Raw genomic sequence first — 19116 nt, 5'->3', positions numbered from 1 at the left:
ATGAATTTATTTATTTGGAATCAGAATGATAAGCGATTCCTTTTGATCTAACAGTTTTTACCAAAATTCTGTTTTTTAGAGTTTCGTTCACGATTGGCCCGAGTTGCTTCTTACTTACAGTTCGTTAACACGAACTGTTTGATCGGGTTTTCGGGCTTAGGGATTGGAATATTTGAGATAACTTCAAGTGGGAGGAGCTGGATGATAAAAATCCCATGAGATACTTTTAAATCCGATCAGTGCCGAACCTATGCCAGAAGACCAATTTTTATGAAAACAAATATTTAGCTTACTGATGTGTATTAGCGTTTAAAGGTTGCTAAGTCTAACAGCAAGGACTTACCATCAATATTATTTTCTATCCTAAAACTTCCTGGATCGCTTAATTGTCTTTTCCTTCTTCCAGCGGTAGTAGTACTGGTAATGATGATTAAGTAAAAAGTAAAAAGTGCCAATCCAATCAAGGCCACTAACGGCAGTATATCATCTACAGTAGTGCAACAGCCATATGACGACCCATGCGATTGTGAATAATTTGGACTTTCATAATCCGTCCTTAGGCCAAGCATGTCTCTCGCAGAAAAAATCACTGAATTAATATAATTCATTATATAAGAAAATGCTATGATCCGATGATGTCACTATTCAAGTAATTTCTTGAAACGATATTCTCATATGAAGTCGACCGCAACAGCAAGCACCATGTTGAGGCAAGAAGGAGCTAAATAATTCAAGCATCTTATTGGCTGAACTGAATTTTCGGAAGTAGGACACTGCAAGATGCTACTGGAAAGTTGAGTGATTCACTTTCATCTTCTTCAATCAATCAGAACACAAACCTTTGGTTATCCCAAAGTAATTAGAATTCTTGAATATTTATCGATTGTGAGGAGTAGGCTTCCAGTTCAAGCAGACAAAAAGACTCCTTTCTCCAATAAAATTGGAATTACACATGTTTCCACACCCCCACATTGCATAAGAGATTCCACAATTATGTTAATTTCTTTTAGATTGGCTAGCATAATAAAAGAAAATCACATTTTGGCTGTCCTCTATCTCTCTCTCTCTCTCTCTCTCTCTCTCTCTCTCTCTCTCTCTCTCTCTCTCTCTCTCTCTCTCCCCTTCAACATTATTTTCTCCTGCACCCAAGTTTCTTGCACATATAATAGCCTACCTAAATACCGGCTATACATGTATTGTCAACCTGTTCTAGTCGACATGGACACCTTGTACTTTTTCCCGAGCGATGAGAAGGAGCGTAGCATTGAAAATATTATGATTTTTATGGAAATCTCATTTTTCAAAAATACCATATTTTCCCTTTTTGTCTATTGTTGGTCTTCTAAGCGAGGTAAGTATTAGGACTAACCCCATGCAGAACCAAAATCATAAAATATGCATGATTAAAGTTAATATTGTAGATAGACCGCTTTTCATGCGGTCTTCTAAAATTGAATAGTTTAAAGTATCATTGGTGCGGAAAATGAAACCTGACTCTTGAATTTATTAAGTAGAAACTTACACAAAGATATACATCTTAGAAAATTGGGAGAAATCGGGAATTCAATTTTAATGAAAAAGTCTTCCATATGCAGCTATGCAGTTTTGGTAATAGTGGGTGCAAAATAGAAAGCAATTAAATAAAAGCAAATTCAGCAAAATTTGGCAAATAGAAACGCGGATGAAAAATAAGCAAAAAAGGGTACCAAATAGCTGAAGAAGGTGTAGCTTCCTTTTGAAGATGTGGTTGTCTTAGTAAATCAACAGATTATAAATATTTGAAACTTCAAAGACAAACAGAGATGCCAAAAACTAAGTAATTAGCTATTACGTGGCAACACTGACGAGATTGTGATATTGTCCTAAAAACTTCATAATTTTGAAACAGCCAAAAAAGAATCTCAGAATATTGTGGGTTTCAGGCATGATTCGACCCAAGATGGGCCTAGGAGTTTTGATGTCTTTGTTAATTTAAGGAAATGGAAATGAACTTGATTTTCCATTTTATCTAAAATTTTAACTTTTCGTTCTATTTATAACAACTAGGCATTATGATTAATTGGAATTACTCCTACTAGTCTTACCTCCTTCTGAGAAAAGCCCTTGAATATCATTATCAGAAACGTGTCTTTTTCTTCTTGCTGCCGTTGTTGTAAGAGCGGCCGTAATTAGATAAATAAGTAGCAATGAAAGTGCCGCCAGTGCAAGCAGAGGTAGCAAATCATCTTTTCCTCCACAGCATCCTCCTCCTCCATATGAACTAGCACTTCCAATATTATCATAGGAGTAGCTATACCTGTCAATTGCTCTGCTACTATCAACCTTCAAGTCTTCTAGAGCAACAGAGAGCAACACTACAGAACTCAATAGCAACAAAATATATTTTGGAGACATTGCGAAAATGCTTTGTCGCATCTACAAGTACTGATACAGTTTATGAAATCGCACCTTAACACAATATGCAGATGGGCTGGGTTCTTGAGCCTGTGACGTTTCACAACCACACAAAAAATATCCTCCGAAACCACGAGAAATGGATCCTCAGATAAACACTAGATAGTAATTATGATGCGGCTAAATGTAGTTAGACCGAGATAAAGTTTTAGGAAGTAGCATAAAATAAAAATAAATTCTGTAAATTGAAACTGAAGTAAAATTTATTTTTTGAGGAAAGGTTAAAGATAATACTAAAAGGATCAAAAATAATAAGGCCTCGGGTTCTTACGGCGTAGTAAATGAGTTTTTTGAATTATGGGGTTACTAAGTTGAAGATAAATTGTTGTTGAACATTGTGAATATGATTTTTGAAAAGGAGGAGCACCCAGGGATTTTAGGATACCTTTAAGGTAAAGTATTTATAAGAAACGTGACTAGAAAGAATGCAATGATTACAGAGGTATTTGCTTTTTTTTCTCTAGAAAGTGAATAACTAAGCGTAATTTGCTTGCTATGGAAACCAAGCTATACCACACTCACTCTTCCTATAGAGGGCACCTTTCCTATAGAGGGGCTCAATTAAAGCTTTCCTAAAATTGTTAGGTACTTCCCCCTTTTGAAAAGCTATATTGATAATCTTCAGTCATTTACCTTTAATTTCACAACCACCATGTTTAAAAGGCTCATTTACCCCACTAACAGCGCCTGGCCCTTATTATTTTTTAATCCTTTTAGTACTGTCGCTAATTCTTCTTCGTAAAATAAATCCTCCTTCACATCCAAAGCATCACAAACTTTTTCATTCTTTTCTATATGTTTTCCTGCAACCCTATTACGGTTTACCACATTCTCAAAACGTTCTGACCATCTCTCTTTAACTCTTTCCTTATCACCAATTGTGTCCTCACTAATATGACACTATATATAATACCACTATTAATGCTACAACTACTGCTACTACTACTACTACTACTACTGCTACTACTACTGCTACTATTACTACTACTACTACTACGATTACTGCTACTATTACTACTACTACTACTACTACTACTACTATTATTAACCTACTACTGCTATTGAAATAAATCAAAAAAGTTTGATTGCAACCAGGTTGTAAAAATGACATAGATGAGCTTTTTAGAGAGAAAGTTAAAGAGCTGTTTATTTCTAATTCTTGCTGCTACAAAGCTTTGCTTTTCAACTTCCCTAGCATTCCCTTTGTGTTGGGTTCTGGATTTTCCCATTCTTCTTTATTTCTCATTTCTCTTTACTTCAAAAGTTGATTCATTTAAATTGATTCCCTTTGTATCTACTTTAAGCTGTCTATCTTTCTTACTACTTCAAAGCTCTGTTTATTGATTTCTCTGCGATTCCCTTCTTAGAGCTCTGGATGTTTTTTTTCATTGCTCTATATTTATCATAAATTTTCACCTGTTTTATTATCTTCGCTACCATTTATTCTTTTTCCTTTCTCTTTAATTCAGATTAAGTTAATTTAATTGACTTCCTTTGTATTTGCTTTAAGAAGTTTACTAATTTTTCTTGCTGTCCCAAAGCTCTGTTCTTTGACTTCCCTGTAATTTCGATTTGTTGACCACTGCATTGTTTTTCATCGCTTCACATTTTTGTTTTGTTCTATTAGTTTTTGGTTTCCATTCTCCATCTTTGTTCTTTAGTTCAGAATTTATTTTTTTCAAAATTACATCATTTACTCTTGTTTTGAGCTGCTTTATTTTTTCTGCTTCCTGTTTCTAAACTCTTCGACACACATTTTGTTTTTTTGTTGTTGTTTTTGTGTATTTATCAACTTCCAATTTTAGAAAATGACGTAGCCTTAGTAAGTGATGCTGATGCTAGTTCAGTCTTGAACTAGCTCTGAAAGGGAATACAGCTGTTTGAACTTTATTCTTTACCCTTGAATTAATTCAGTGATTACAGAAGTTGTACAATCGGATATTTTTTTTTTTTACACAGTCAGATTTGTGGCGTTTTAAATTGAGAAAATTAGATACGTTAGCCGACTGTGGTGTGTGGAGAAAATTGGATATTATCTGTGGATGATGTTCTGGATGTCAGAGTACAATGGTTAAAAATCAGGAGGTCTCCATCAGGCCACCAACCAATAAGGTGATTGCCATTGCCATCCGTGGGCCTGCCCACATAAAGATAAGCTTCTTTTCGTCTCTATCGGATGCTAATTCAATTCTAATTTTATTGATTTTTTATATTTATTGTTACCGTCATGGATCCGGCTAGCGTAAAAATTGGAGATTTGTTCCTCGCCAAATTTGCGGGTTATCCCCTTTAGCCGGTTCGAATCCTAAAAGTTATGAAGACAAATACCGGAGACAGCAAATTTGTTGTTTTCTGCTACGGCAAAAAACACGGCCGTCAGGTTTTATCCGTCACGAGTTTACTTAGTTTTGATGGCAATGAGAAGGAAGCATCAACAAAGAAAACTAAGGGTGTTAATCATGCGTTTGCAGAGCTAAAAAATCATCCTGATGTTTACTGCCGGTTTCTAAGAAAAGGACAAGATTCGGTAACAGATAGTCTACTCTCAGATCCCACTGCTGATCTCCGTAGACTAATAGTGGCTACAGAAAATGAACTTGTGGCTACTAAACAAAATCTAACTAAAGAAATCGAGAAAAAAAATTAACGAAAAGCTGAAAAAATCGACTTTGCAGACTGCAGCTAATTTTAAAAATCTCTAGACTGAAAAACATCAAGAAACATCCATGCATATGATTAATTCGTTGCAAAACCGCATTAACCAGCTTGAGCTCAAGCTAGACAACATTGAGCAGGAAGGGAGAGGTGATTCCCTGTTGTTTAATGGTGTGAAGCAGATTCCTTCGCAGAGCGAAGGAATCTGCTTCATGCAGATTACGGCTTTACGTGTACGGGTTTAAAAAATCATGTCATTTGCAAATTTACCAGCATGGATTGTCACATATCAACTGAACTTCATATAAAGCAAAACTGGTGTGCTAGTTTTGTCTTTGGTATGTCCGGATACAAGCCTATCTTACCTAGGGACTTCGAGAGGAGAGGGGGTCCTAAGCTCAGGTGTTCAAGACGTCTAAGAAGGGATAGTCGAATATTAATGCAGATTCATAGAAGGAATCTGCTTTAAGCTGTCTATCTTTCTTGCTACTTCAAAGCTCTGTTCATTGGTTTCTCTGCTACTCCTTTCTTAGAGCTCTGGATTTTGTTTTCATTGCTCTATGTTTATCATAAATTTTCACCTGTTTTATTATCTTTGCTGTTATTTATTCTTTTTCCTTTCTCTTTAATTCAGATTAAGTTAATTTAATTGACTTCCTTTATATTTGCTTTAAGAAGTTTACTAATTTTTCTTACTGTCCCTAAGGTCTGTTCTTTGACTTCCCAGTAATTTCCATTTGTTGATCACTTCATTTTTTTTTCATCGCTTCACATATTTGTTTTGTTCTATTATTTTTTGGTTTCCATCCTTCATTTTTTTTCTTTAGTTCAGAATTTAGTTTGTTCAAAATTACTTTATTTACTCTTTTTTCGAGCTACCTTATTTCTTCTGCTTCCTGCTTCAAAACTCTTTGACACAATTTTTTTTTGTTGCTTTTGTGTATTTATCAACTACCAATTTTAGAAACTGACGTAGCCTTAGTAAATGAAGCTGATGCTATTCAAGGAATAAAGGGAGAACTTTGTTATCTGAACGTTCTGAAAATATAACTAATAAGAATCATCTCCATGTCCCAGAGGCAGGGGAAGAAACTGCGTTCACAGAATGAAATGAAGATGTTAGCAACAATGAAGGTAGCTATGATTTTTTCAATCAAAATAAGAAACATCCAATTAACTAAGAAATTAATTTCTAAAATTATCTGTGGAAAGGTCTTCAGGAAATTTTTTCTTGTGGATTCTCCCCCCCCCCTATCTCCTTTCTCTTGGCATATTTACGCGAAGCAAATTGTTAGCAACAACTGATGGGAATGTATCAATCGGACAGGAAATTCGAAAATGGGACTTTCAAATGTAAACAAACATTTTAAATGACATTTGAAATTGGATAGGGTATTAAGTTGAAACTTTCAGGAAAAGTTGAGTGTGATACAAAACTAACCCAAAATACATTATATGTGTCCAGATCGTCAAAAAGGCGTCTGCGGATACTAGAAAAATCTAAGGGTACTACGTTAGAGCTTTCAGGGTATGTTGTTGGTGATATTAGACTAAATCAAAAGACACTATGTGCATCCAAGTTTGTCAACAGGGCAAAAATGCAATTATCTCTGGAGCAACTAAGGGTAATGAGATAGAGAAAAAAGTTTTATTAAAAAAATAAACAAATTAAAAACTTACCTTAAATTTATAAACCTTTATGGGTAAACATCACCCTTTACAAAACCCTTCAAACAAACTTACTACCAGCCATAATAATTAACTAAATAGATAATAAATATTCACGACCTAGCTAGATGTCAACGACACAAAACATAAAACCATTCATTTACTCTATCTCATCGTCCCCCTCCTAAAATAAAACACCAAAATAACACCATAACGACTCGAGAGAGAATTCGCCCAACATGGATTAAAATTCTTGTGTAGAGAAACAATAAAAAGGTAAAACTTTCAGGATATGTCGAGGGGGGTGGTTGATTAATATTTGTCTATACCCAAGGCTATAACATGGTGGGGGTCATAATTACTTCATCCCTATAGAAGCCGAATTTTTTGTAGAATTTTTTCCAAAATTTGGGACAAATGCAATCTGCATTCAAAAAATAATGCAATCCGTATTCTTGTGTTCTTTTCAGTAATCTTAGATTTTATGGTGATTTTTTTTTATGCTTTGAGAAATTTTTTGGTAAAGTACGAATGACTTTCTGATTTCTAGAAGGCATAGGGGGTGACAGCCCTACTTTTTTTGTGTTAATTTGTGTTCGTTTAAGTTTGACTTGGTGATATATTGTAATTTCTGTTATTTTTTGGGTTTCATTTATTTATTGATTGTGATTTATGTTCATTTTACGCTGGATTAAAAAAAAAAATAATTTACTTAAAACAAGTTGCAGAAACCTCATTTACGGCTAAATGTGTTTAAAGCTAAGTGTGTCAATAGTAGGATTACCAATGACATAAAGTAAATAAATGAATCGCTTCAATATTGATCATTAAGTGAAAACTTTTCAGAGGTTTTTTCTTCAATTTATTGTAGTTCAGGTGGACAATTGCCACTCATATTCTGGCTAATTCATGTGTGTCTCAAGTTTTAAAGCATTATACAGGTAGGGGTGGGACTATTTGATGTTACAGGGGGTGGGGCATTGTCATTTTGCAGGACATGGGATACTACTACTACTACTACTACTAACAACTCACCGCAGCACCAAGCCGCCTGAGGCCAACACAGCTACGCACGCTCCTCCTCCACCCCAATCTATTCAAAGCCTCCCTTTTTACACCCTCCCACGAAGTTCCTATTTCCTTTAAGTCTCTCTTTATGACGTCCTCCCACCCCAGGCGAGGACGACCTGCTTTCCGTTTAGCCCTAGATGGTTGGCCGAAAAGAACAATCTTCGGCAATCTGTCATCCTGCATCCGCACAACATGCCCTAACCACCTCAACCCTTTCATTATAGACCTAGAAAGCGGTATTGAACCACATTTTTCGTATAGCCTATTGTTTGAAATACGGTCAGTCAGCCGGGCACCCAGAACAATCTTTAAGCAGTTTCTCTGGAAAACATCTAGCAAATCTTTATTCGCTTTTCGGAGCGCCCATGCTTCAGAGCCATATTTGACCACTGTCATCACTGAAGCTTCTAATATTCTAATATTGGTTTGCAGACTTATCTTCCTATTCTTCCAAACTTTTTTTAACTGTAAAAAAAACACCCTGAGCCTTGGCTATTCTATTTTTAGCATCTTCACTGCTCCCACCGTCTTAACTGATAATACTACCAAGGTAAGTGAAGCTGTACACCTGATCAATCTTTTCGTTACCCAGCGTCACCTTTTCATCTTCACTTATTCCTAGCCTTAGTGACTTAGTCTTCCTAACATTAATTTTCAAACCAATACTAGCAACCTGAACTCGCAAAACCTCTAAAACTTCATTCATTTTGCTCACACTTTCATCTAGGATGCTTAAATCATCAGCATAGTCCAAGTCCATGAGACGTTTTCCTCCCCATTTGATTCCGTGGTCTCCCATTGCATTTCCTGTGCTCCTTAAAGCAAAGTCCATCAAAATGATCCATATAAAGGGGGATAGAAAACAACCCTGCTTAACTCCTGATTTAATACAAAACCAGCTGCTAACCTCATTTCCTACCTTAATCGCAGCAGTGTTATTCTCGTACATAGCACTAATCACTTTAATTAGTTTTGAAATTTTGGATGTTGTGACGGTTGGTGGTTCTGACGGATTTTGTAGTGTTCCTGACGGTTGGATGTCATGACGCTTTCTCGTTTTTGTCGAGCGTCAAAACTACGTCGTAAGTGATGAACTGCAAAGCACAATCTGTATAAAAGGAGTTTTGTGAAAAATCTGTGAAAAAAGCAAACAACAAAATTTAATTGTCCAATTTTTTTTCTGAATGACACGGATTTCAATGTCCGTAGATACCCTCTCAAACAGATGTTAATTGTGTTTGTGCTATCTAACTCCAGTTAATGTTTTTCCGAGTATAATACTTTTTATTATTATTATTACGAAAACGACATTAATTAGGTCAGTGAGAATGTTCTTAAAATTTATCATTTAGCTCTACTTCCCATATGTTGAATTCTCGAAGTAATCTATGTCGTGGTATATATTCAAATCGTAATTAAGAGTTAACTGGCACTGACTATATTTATTACCTTTACTATAGTCTCAGGAAGTCAAACGGTACAGCTACTCCTTAAATAAACTATTACTATAAGATAAACCACAGAGTATTATTAATTACGACGCAGTTTAGATATATTTAACTTGCATGTTTGAACGTTACATGACTTGCATACATGACACGGGCTAAGGAGATAGTTGCCTCCAAGCCTCGTTTTATTTTGTCTTTTTTTCGCCACCAAAAATGGTAGAATTTCTTTAACGGCCATGCTTTTGCCTCCTATAGAAATATCTAGCTCTCATCTCCCCGCATCAAAAAAAGTTCTGGCAACCTCGTGGCTGCAGCCTGTTATTGTTTTAATAAATTCTATGTAACTATTAAAAGGGTAGTTAGAACAAAGTGGTGATTTAAAACAAAAACGTAATTAGCTTCTCAATACGATATCGTAAAATTGCTTATTTGTTTGGTCAGTAACTAGGGGGTCTTTTTTCTACCATATTGCAAAAAAGGGAGTTCTAATCGATCTAAAAAATGACCTTTCTGGAGATAACTGAACAAAATAAAATAATGATGCACAACGCACAGTATTAATTTCTTGATTTTTGCGTCATTTCCACTTTTCCGCACATATTTTTGTGTCAATTTCAGCGCAATAACTATATCAAGCATCAAGGTAAGAAACTGTGAACTTACCAAGCTCCTTAAAAAAATGATTTAATCTTTTGGAAAGTAAATCTTACTAAGATTTAAGAAAAAAGTAACCATGGAAGAGATAACCGATAGCTTGCATTTTAAATGTTTGCTTCACTCCGTTCAGTCTGGGGTAGAATCTGTACTAGTACTGATTAAAACATCGTGTTTTTCAAAATTAATTAAAGACCGACATTAAAATTTCAACCATAAAAAATGGGGTCTGCCCTCCTCAACCTCTCGCTCTTTGCACTGACTTTTACAGTGTTTTACTGAGAGTGTTTGTGTGCGCAGTAAGTGTAATTAATTGGCAATTTGAATTTTTTTTTTACCATTGACTTTTGAAATATTTGAACTGAAGATTTTATTGTTTAAAGCAAATATGCACTAATAAGCTATTGCATTCTTGATGCACTGCGGGAGATTTTTTTATCCATTCCAACTGCCCTTGTGTTTGAAGATTCGTTCTTAAAGCATTAGGGGTGAAATTTCAAACTTTGCCCTAAAAGCGGGGGTTTAGAAAATACAGACCTCCTTCTATACGGAATATCTTATGTCCTTTTTTGAGTTTTAATGCCACTCTTTAAAGTTTCTTTGAAAAATCTTGTATCTTCTGACTATCGTCTTCGAAAAAATAAGGGAATTGTCACCTCCTCAGCACCCATACTGCCTGCTTCGTCCTGTATTATCCATGTAAGCTATATGGATATATAGCTTACATTATTTAAAAAGGATGCATTATTTAAAAAGGGCACAAAATCTTTAAATTATCAATCAGATGAACCCCTTTCAATAATCTGTGAGCAGTAAGATCTCTCCTGGGAAAAAAACAAAGCGCATGCTTGACCATCCCTTTCTAGAAAAACAAGAAATTTCATATTTTGTAGATAGTTGTTTTACGGTTCTCATACATATTGAATTTATTGTATAATTTTCATCAGTAGCAATCCTCTGTTTTTAAACTGTGCAAATTTCAGTATATTAATAGCTTTGAGCAACTTTAAGACAATTAAATTTTTATAGTTAGAATCAGAATAAATGGCAGATTTTGTTGTTATATATGCTTTAATCAAAATTTCTTTTATAGAGTTCTGGTTTATATTGGCAAGAGTCGCTCTTTACTAACCGTCTATTCCTACGAACTGTTGGTATAAGGCTCTTCAAAGTATGAAGGGCGCTAACCACTCGCTCCTTCAACCCCTTTTTCACAGACAAGTTTGACATTCGTGTATTTCTTCAAATATTTCTCAGGAGGGGGCAGGGGTCAAAAATGTCAAAATATATTTTAGGACCATCATTTAGATGGTTTTGAGGGAGTTCTTAGAAGGATTTTTTTTTTATTGGGATACCCTGTGTCCCTCCCCCATTTGCGCACGTGAGAAATGAATAGAATTGTTTCTGCTAAACTTAAAATACTTCTGCAGTAAAAGGAGAGCTATCACCCCGCAGCATCCATATTACAGACCTAGCCTAAAAATATTTCTTGGAATGAAATGATACTTAGGATAAAATCTTCCCCGCCCATGCTTCTATATTTATCTGAAAGTTCACTGAAAGTTAGAAAATCTGGGTGTAACATAAGCCACTGTACATATTATTTTTAAAGCCTCTAATGAATTAAATTTATAGTAATTGTCTATATTAATCGTTTATTATGTGTGGTCTGCGTTCATCCTTAGGCACGTTTGTGCCATCAAGCGGCATTATGGCCTCTGTAGCTAGGAAGCCCAATATATAGTTCTTTGAAAATTCTTAAAAGATGGGCTATCTCAGAATTTTTCTCAGTAGCTTTTAGACCCTCTTTAGGCCGAAATTTTTCCTTTGCGCCACAAAATGGCAGACAATACTACTTTTCCGTAATCCAATATCTTTTGGTACCTAAATTTTGATTTCTGTTTGAATAAACAAACAAATAAGCAACGCATCCGTGACCATCCCTTTCGAAAAAAATTCACATTTTTGTAGCTATGAGCCTGAAACCTTTGGAATACGGTTCACTGATATGCTGACTTTGATGGGTATTAAATAAAAAAAACAAGTTTTTTTTAACTGAAAGTAAGGAACGACGTTAAAACTTAAAACGAACACAAGTTATTTCGTGTATGAAAGGGGCTGTCCCCTCCTCAGCGCCTCGCTCTCTACGCTAAGGTTTTTATGCTTAAAAAATAGAGTTGTGAGAAAGTCAAACTTTAGCGTAAATAGCAAGGCGTTGAGGAGGGAACAGCCCCTTTCATATACAGAATAATTTCTGTTCGTTTTAAGTTTTACGTCGTTCCTTACTTTCAGTTAAAAAAAACTTTTTTTTATATTTAATATTTGAACGTTTTTGAATTAGTGCAGGTTTTGATTTTGGCTCACCGCACATGAATAATTAAAACAAAATTTGCATATTAATTTTACTTTTTTTTGGTTAAATGGCTTTCTGGAAAGTTGTTTAATTTTATTTACGAACGTTTTTATTAGTAATAAATATACGTAACTTACGAATTAACTTACGTAACGAACTTCTGTATTCATAGATTTTAGTACGTATATTAGAGGTTCGTCCCCTATTCAATACCTTGCTCTTTAAGCTAAAGTTCAAATTTTGTTCCATTATTTTCTGTTCGTTTTAAGTTTTGATGTTGCTCCTTACTTTCAGTTAAAAAAAACTTTTTTTTATTTAATTTCTTATCTTTTTTTAAATAATTTTGGGAATCCGGCGCCCCCTTCATAGCAATTTCCCTTCCCCCATGAAAACTTCCTTCATGGAAAGATCCTCCCACATAACCCCCGACCCCAACCACCTACCAGAAAAAATCCCCCCTTAAAACGTCTGTATACTTCCCAATAACCAATACTATATGTTAACATTGGGTAAAGTTCATAACTTTCAGCCCTTCCCCCGGGTACTTTGGGGGATTAAGTCATACTGAAAGACATAGCTATTATATTTTCGACCATGCTGAACAAAATGTCTATCTCAAAAATTTGATCGGGTGACTTTGGGAGAAAAATGAACGTGGGAGGGGGCCTAGTTGCCCTCCATTTTTTTTTTGTTCACTTAAAAAGGGCACTGGAACTTTTAATTTCCGTTCCAATGAGCCCCCCCCCCCCCACGATATTCTAGGGCCACTGGGTCGATAAGATCACCCATGGGGAAAAAAACAAGTATGGCTCTGGCATCATCAGTTCTAGGACCCTGATTATCGAAAATGTATCTACTGCAATTCGATTTAGTTATGCTAAGTTAGCAGCACTCAAGTATAGTTACAATAGAAAAGTGCTAACACGACTTTATTCATCGGTTGCATTGCCACATCTTCTATATATCTCACCGCTATGGGATTGGTTAACGGCAACAGAAAAAATGAAACTTCGATCAGTTTATTGCAAGTATCTGAAATTTTTGCTGCGTTTACCGTTATATGAACGTAACACTTGTCTCCTGAACTCGTATAATTTGCGTGACCCGACTGAAGTACTGCCAGATCTGGAAAATCAGGCTAGAAAAAGATCATTCGAAAAATGATCCGAGTTATTGCCGGTGCACACCCTTTATGACTGTGCTGATTAGTTAGTGTGGTATTATAGTGTGAATGATTTTGATTGTTGTAGTTTCTTTGCTTTTTTCCTTTTTCTCTCTTTGTACTCCGCTTGTCATTTTTTGTTCATGAGCGGGCATAAATAAATTATTATTATTATTATAAAGACGCATCCGTGATCTTTCTTCTGGCAAAAAAATGCAAAATTCCTCATTTTTGTAGATAGGTGCTTGAAACCTCTACAGTAGGGTTCCCTGATACGCTGAATATGATGGTGTGATTTTCATTAAGGTTCTATAACTTTTAGGGGGTCTTTCCCCTTTTTCCGAAAATAGGCCAAATTTTCTCAGGCGCGTAACTTCTGATGGGTAGGACTAAACTGTATGAAACTTATGTATTTGAAATCAGCATTAAAATTTGATTATTTGATGTATCTATTGGTATCAAATCCTGTTTTCTAGAGTTTCGGTTACCATTGAGCCGGGTCGCTCCTTACTTACAGTTCGTTACCACGAACTGTTTGATATTTCATTATATTGGAGGTGTATTTCCTGTTCTTCAAAAATTAGGCAAATTTTGTCAGGCTCATAGCTTCTGGTGGGTAATATTGGACTTAACGAATTTTGAATATTTAGAATCACCTTTGAAATTCCTACGTTAAAATAAACGAAATAAAGACCTACGTTAAACCGAAGACGAGCAGAAAATAAGGTCAAATAATAATTCAAGCGTTTAACTGAAGCGTATTTAAGCGTAAATTCAAGCAAACAATTCAAGCGTAAAAAATGGAGTTACGTTGCCAATGAACGTGCGTCATTTCAGAATTTTTTTTTTTTTTTTTATGAATGGTTTTACCCACGCTCCGCGGCTTTAGGAACTCAGCCTAATAGTACCCGAAACTCTAAAAAAATAATTTTGATAATAATTAATGCATCAAAAGAATTTGCTTTTATGCTAATTCAAAATACAAAAAATTCCTTCAGTTTAATTTTACCCGTCAAAAGCTACGAGCCTCAGCAAATTTACCTAATTTTTCTGAAAAAGGGGACCCCCCCCCCAAAAAAAAAAGAAGTCAGCCGATCTTTATTAATATTAAATAAAAAAAAAGTTTTTTAAACTAAAAGTAAGGAACGACATCAAAACTTAAAACGAACAGAAATTATTCAGTATATGAAAGGGGCGGCCCCCTCCTCAACGCCTCGCTCCTTATGATAAAGTGTTTTACTGTTCTAAAAAATAAAGTTGTGAGACAGAGTCAAACTTTAGCGTAAAGAGCGAGGTGTTTTGGAGGGGACAGCCCTTTTCATATACGGAATAAATTCTGTTCGTTTTAAGTTTTAATGTCGCTCTTTACTTTCAGTTTAAAAAACTTGTTTTTTTTTATTTAATTTCTGATCGTTATTTAGTTAATGCAGCTTTTATTTTGGCTCACCGTTATTGAATAAGTAAACAAAATTTGCATAAAAATTTTACTAGGTATTTCAAATCTTACAACGGAGACGGGAAAAACCGGGGAGAAGCACTCATTATGTTAATCAATAACAAAACCTTGGCAATAAAAAAACGAACAGAAACTAATCGATAAAAACTTTCGAATTTTTTCAAAGAAAAGTAGAGTTTGAGAGAGAAAAAAGGGTATAATTCAAATAAAACATTGGAGCAAATTACCATTTTCTCTCTCTTATGTTCTGTAAATGGAAAAATAGTGTGGTCTAAGAAATTGTTCAAAGAAAAGCAAAGAGCCATATTAAACTTAATACCAGCAGAAACAAATTTCTATAATAATTCAAACCCAAAATGACCTGAAATTACTATTAAAGAATAAATGAAACCCAAAACGAACAAGAAATTAAATCAACAATCAAAGCAAACATATAGATAACAGGTGCGCTTATGTTACACAGGTAACATTAATGATAAATAAATCTGAAAACGAGTAAAAATTTAGTTGAACATTCAAGTCAAACTTAAAACGAAAAAACATCCATACAAACAGGAGTTTGGCTACTGCCCCCCCCTTACCCGTAAAGGTCTAAAGCCTATTGGGACATGTGCACTTTACTGAAAACGGATTATACTACAAATATTTTCTTTTATATTTACAAACTTGAAAAATAAAAATAAAAATTATAATGAAATAAAATATCGAATTGCGGAGTTTTTAGCAATTAATATCGTTACATATCACATATTCAGTTCATTTTGATTAGTTCTTTCCAAGAACTGTTCAAGACTATTAGTTTTCAATAAAGCGCAAATGACGCAGAACGTCTCAGTCGAAGAAAGTTTGTTTGACTAAACAAAGCCTTGTTCTTTAGCCCTATAGCCTAACGTTCTTTATTACTTGTTCTGCATAGTTCAAATTCGGTTATCAGTGAAAATGATCTCAAGCATCAAAAATATTTGAATAGGTTAAAATGAATTATATGACGCTGTGAGCTCTGATCTTTCAAGCAGTTCGTGATGGGGAAGTCTAAGTAAAGAGTAATTCTTTCAAATAGTAACCGAGACAAAAAATGATCTATGATAACAACATTTTATTGAGGCAGCGCACTAGGCCTGTTTTACTCAGGCAGCGCATGCCTAAGTAAATGATGATGTGAGCTCTATGCATTACTGTTTTTTTTCTCCGGGCTACTTCGTAGGGAAGGATAGATCGTAGAGACTTTGGAGGGGATTTTTTGATTTGAAATTAAAAGCTTTAATGCCTTTTTTAAGAGTGAAAAGCAATTGGAAGGTAACCCAATAGCTTCCCTAGTTCTTTTAGCTGTCCTCTCCCCAAATACATCCGATAAAAATTTAAGATTTTGTTATAAAGAGTTATTTTGTTAGATAAAAAAACAATGTGTCAAAAATGGATTATATGGCACTGTGAGCCTGATCTTTCAAACAATTCCTGATGGGAAAGTCTTAGTAAAGAGTAACTCTTGCAAATAGTGACCGAAACCAAAAATGATCTATGATAACAACATTTTACTTAGGCAGCGCCTAAGTAAACGATGATGTGAGCTCTATGTATTATTGCTTTTTTTTTCTCCAGGCTACTTCGGATGGAAGGATACATCGTAGAGACTTTGGAGGGGATTTTTTGTTTTGAAATGAAAAGCTTTAATGCCCTTTTTTAGGAATAAAAATTAATTGGAATGTAACCCAATAGCTTCCCTCGTCCTTTTTAGCTGTCCTCTCCCCAAATACATCCGATCAAAAATTTAAGATTTTGCTATAAATAGTTATTTTGTTAAATAAAAAATAATGTGTCAAAAATAGATTATGTTGGCACTGTGAGTCAGATCTTTCAAACAGTTCGTGATGGGAAAGTCTTAGTAAAGAGTAACTCTTGCAAATAGTAACCGAAACAAAAAAATGATCTTTGATAACAGCATATCTCCGGGGATGGTATGAAATCTAGTAATTGTGAGGTAAGGGTTGTAACATTGCGACTGCAACTGCGACTATTTACGACTGCGACTACATATGGTTATGACTGTGAATACTTGCGACTCTAGCTACTCGTGACTGCGACTTTGACTACTTACGATTTCAAACACTAGCGACTGTGACTGCTTCTGACTGCGAATACCTGTGACTGCAACTACTTGCGACTGCGACTGCTTGTGATTTTGGCTAATTGTGACTGTGACTATTTGCGACTGCGATTATTTGTGACTGCGACTACTTGTAACTAAAAATGCAACTACTTGCGACTGCCACTCCGACTACCTATGACTGCGAATGTGACTACTAGCGACTGACAAATTGACTGCTACTAATTCGACTGCTACTGCTAATAACTACAGTTGTAAATGATTGCGACTGCGAATGCGATGATTTGTTGCTGCGACCGCAACTACTTACGACTGTAACTACCGGCGGCTGCAACTACTTGTGACTGTGACAACCTGGTACTGCGAATGACTGCGATACTTTTCTGATACTTTTAAATTAATTTGTTAGTTCAGAAACTTCAACTGATAGCAACTTGGTCCTCTTTAGTGCAAAATCGTAGTTTGATTCCACAAATTAGCAGAAACTGCCAGTTTCCACTGCCACAATCTTTGTGGTCACTTAAAAGGGCACTAGAGCGTTCAATTTTTGTTCTCACGAGCCCTCTCCCAATCCTCAAGACCATTGATTCGATATGATTATCCCTGGGGATCCCCACCCTAAAAAAACAAATAAATAAACACTCATCCGGGATCTTTCTTCTGGGAAAAAAATAAGATGAAAAAAAGAAAAAGATTCCACATTTTTGTAGATAGGACCTTGAGACCTCTACAGTAGGGTTCTCTGATATTTTGAATATAATGCCATGATCAAACAGTTCGTGGTAACGAACTTTAAGTAAGGAGCGACCCGGCTCAATGGTAACCGAAACTCTAAAAAACGGAATTTTGATACCAGTAGATACATCAAAAGAATCAGATTTCAATGCTGATTTCAAATATGATAACATGTCATCATAGTTTCGTGAACTCACCCATCGAAATCTGCTACCCATGATGTATCTACTGGTATCAAAATACCGTTTTTTAGAGTTTCGGTTACCATTGAGCCGGTGTCCTCTGTTATCTTAAAGTTCGTTACCACGAACTGTTTGATCATGGTATTATATTCAAAGTATCAGAGACCCGGCTCAATGGTAACCGAAACTCTAAAAAACGGAATTTTGATACCAGTAGATACATCAAAAGAATCAGATTTCAATGCTGATTTCAAATATATAACATTCATCAAGTTTCGTGCTACCCATCAAATGTGCTACCCATGATGTATCTATTGGTATCAAAATACCGTTTTTTAGAGTTTCGGTTACCATTGAGCCGGGTCGCTCCTTACTTAAAGTTCGTTACCACGAACTGTTTGATCATGGCATTATATTCAAAATATCAGAGAACCCTACTGTAGAGGTCTCAAGGTCCTATCTACAAAAATGTGGAATCTTTTTCTTTTTTTCATCTTATTTTTTTCCCAGAAGAAAGATCCCGGATGAGTGTTTATTTATTTGTTTTTTTAGGGTGGGGATCCCCAGGGATAATCATATCGAATCAATGGTCTTGATGATTGGGAGAGGGCTCGTGAGAACAAAAATTGAACGCTCTAGTGCCCCTTTTAAGTGACCACAAAGATTGTGGCACTGGAAACTGGCAGTTTCTGCTAATTTGTGGAATCAAACTACGATTTTGCCCTAAATAGGACCAAGTTGCTATAAGTTGAAGGTTCTGAACTAACAAATTAATTTAAAAGTATCAGAAAAGTATCGCAGTCATTCGCAGTACCAGGTTGTCACAGTCGCAAGTAGTCGCAGCCGCCGGTAGTTACAGTCGTAAGTAGTCGCGGTCGCAGCAACAAATCATCGCATTCGCAGTCGCAATCATTTACAACTGTAGTTATTAGCAGTAGCAGTCGAATTAGTAGCAGTCGCAATTTGTCACAGTCGCAAGTAGTTACATTCGCAGTCATAGGTAGTCGGAGTGGCAGTCGCAAGTAGTTGCATTTTTAGTTACAAGTAGTCGCAGTCACAAATAATCGCAGTCGCAAATAGTCACAGTCACAATTAGCCAAAATCACAAGCAGTCGCAGTCGCAAGTAGTTGCAGTCACAGGTATTCGCAGTCAGAAGCAGTCACAGTCGCTAGT

Source organism: Artemia sp. Qi Xiang Cuo, chromosome 9, assembly GCF_049724085.1.
Source record: "Artemia sp. Qi Xiang Cuo chromosome 9, ASM4972408v1, whole genome shotgun sequence".
In the NCBI taxonomy this organism is placed as follows: Eukaryota; Metazoa; Arthropoda; class Branchiopoda; order Anostraca; family Artemiidae; genus Artemia; species Artemia sp. Qi Xiang Cuo.
Note: the sequence above shows the minus strand (reverse complement) of the source record.